Source organism: Stegastes partitus, unplaced genomic scaffold (assembly GCF_000690725.1).
Source record: "Stegastes partitus isolate 25-593 unplaced genomic scaffold, Stegastes_partitus-1.0.2 Scaffold879, whole genome shotgun sequence".
In the NCBI taxonomy this organism is placed as follows: Eukaryota; Metazoa; Chordata; class Actinopteri; family Pomacentridae; genus Stegastes; species Stegastes partitus.
Window position 1 is genome coordinate 26,725 of NW_007578610.1, and position 2,659 is coordinate 29,383.

Sequence of the window (2,659 nt, forward strand, 5' to 3'; positions counted from 1 at the left end):
AAATGTTGTAGAGTGAACTAGAGCAGAGTGTGTTTACTGTCAGATACCTGCCTGCCATTTCAATAAAATAGAAACAGCCATTATAAAACCTTTATTCAGGAATCAAACAAGATATCAAAATGGTGCAGCTGTGGGACACAAATATAACGTAGAGAACTTTGTTCCAAAGTTAGAAATCCATCATGTGAGAAACGGACGGCTACTCTGTTAAAACGACTATTAGAGGAGATTTCTTCAACATTTGTCAGTAGTTAATGCTGTCAGCTGTGTTCTGACTCTTCTGGAATTTGAAATGAAAAACCAAAGAAGACTGCAGTGTGACAGGAGGGTCACAGGTTTGATCTCCACAACAGCTGGGGTTCAGGGACAACCTTATGTATGTTAGTGTGCTCAAAACAGGTGTGTGACCAAAACAAGCCACAAGAGTGGACACATTTTTGTGAAAATAGACCTCAAATAGCATGATTATTGTTCTAAATCCTCCAAACTTGCATGTTAATTACATAATGCTATGTAATCATGATGGAACAGGTGACGTAGCATTGTGAGTGAAGGTTTGCCTCTGGTTGAAACGTGTGGAAAAACAACAGACTTGTGTAGAAAAGGTCTCACATGCACAGCAGCACTTCACAGGGGGCGAGCAGTGAGAAACAGCTGCAGCAGCTGCTTCCTTTAGGCAGAGAACGCTGCAGAAATCTGCTCACAGAGAAACAGAGGAGCAGATATTATGACATGTGCTGCATTCATGCTGCTCTCTTTGTTCCATGTTTCTTCTCACTGTGTCTGTTAGTCTATTTGTGCACCTGTAGCCCTTTACTGACTGCGTTTCTGCTCCGTCTCTAGTGGTTTTTCTCTGTCATGACATCTGTCTTTGCACCTGTGGCTCAGCCTGGACTTGCTCTAAATTCCAGGGTTTGTTTTCCCTCTTGGGGTTTCCCTCCTTAAAATTTTCTTTAGTCCTCTTCCTCCTTTTTTTTTTTCTGCAATCAAATCTGCTGACAGAGTAACAAAAGCTACAACAGGCAAAGGTTTAAGGTTGTTGTCTTCTAAACAGCCAACAAAATACCTCTTCCACTTTGTACATACGCAGATATCTGTTATCGCATACAGATATTTTTTAATCCTTTGTAGAGAGAATTGTAGAAATGATCCCCAACAGTAATGACTGAGGACTCCACTCAGAAACATCTGGACTTAACAACGTTAGAACGTTTGATTCTGTCATCCTCTGTTTTGTTAGAAAGAAGTCTGGACTCACAAATCAGGGTGACTTTAACCCTATTCAGGANTTTTTCCTCTCTTTGGGCCCATTATCTGACATATAGAGCTCTCTGCATTACTGGACCACTGAGAGCTCATTTTAATGTAAATACTCAGACTTCCACTAAAGAGGAAAAATAGTGCCCACAGATGCAATTTGTACTCCCTTTAGCTGGCCTTTTATGAGGCGAATGATAATGGCAAACGGTACAAATAAAGATGAGAATGTAGGGTTTATGTATGTAAATGGAAGATTCTATAATGATGCATTGTGAAATCATAAAGAGGCTCATCTCATACGTCTATGCTTTTATTTACCTCTGTGCATAAAATCTGTCCTAACAGCCATTCAGCACAAAACAGTCCCGGTGTCAGTCTGGAGATGAGACGTTGTGCTGTTGAAACCACACAGCTAGAAAGCGACATCCAGCCAAAAGAATATGCAGATGTGCAAAAGGAAGTGTGTTTTTTTTGCAAAAACTTGAAGAACTTTAGTTAGAACTTTAACAAGTGATAATAAAACGCAAAAAGTAGTACAAGTGATAGTTGTATCTGGTTTTACTTATTTATTGTCCCCTTTGTGTAATGCTTTTAACAGGTTTTTATATTGCTATTTTAGTGATTCTTTTATTTTATTTTGCTTTTAATCCTGTTCAGTGAACCTGTGCCGTCTGTGCCGTTCTTACTGTCCTGTTTTAAATGTCTCTGTGAATTGTTAGATTCCTTCTCTTGCTACTGCAGAACAAATCTACCTACGGGTACCAATAAAGTCACCTTGAACCTTGAACCTTGTATCAGCAGCAGGAGCCGTGGTGGAGGCACAGGGGAGTAGCAGCGGTGTTAACAGTGTAGTAACAACAGTAGTGTGGCAGCTGGAGCAGTTACATTAGTGAAAGTAGCAGGAAGAACAAATGATATCGCATTTTTGTTGTAATGATAGCTGGTCGTTTACACGTTTGGTGATGCAAAAGTACTGCAGTTTAAGTATGCTCAGTTTTAGAGTTGTGTCAGTGCATGTAATAGTAGCACGACCTGTAGAGTCGTAATTATAACAGCAGTAAATGCAGGGCTGCAACTGATGGTGGTTTTCATTTATCTCTCCATTATTTTCAAGATTAGCTGATTAGCTGTTTGGTTAATAAAATGTCAGAAAATGGCGAAAAATGTCGATCAGTGTTTCCCAAATCCTGAGATAATAAATGTTTTGTCCACAACCCAAAGATATTCAGTTTACGGTCATAGAGGAGGAATGAAAACAGAACACATTCAAATTTAAGAAGGCGGAACTAGAAATGTTTTAAAATTATTTAAACTGATAATTAATGTCCCCAATAGTTGGTGATTACTTCACTATTTGAAAATTAATCAATTAATCAATCAATCATCGAGCTCTAACTAA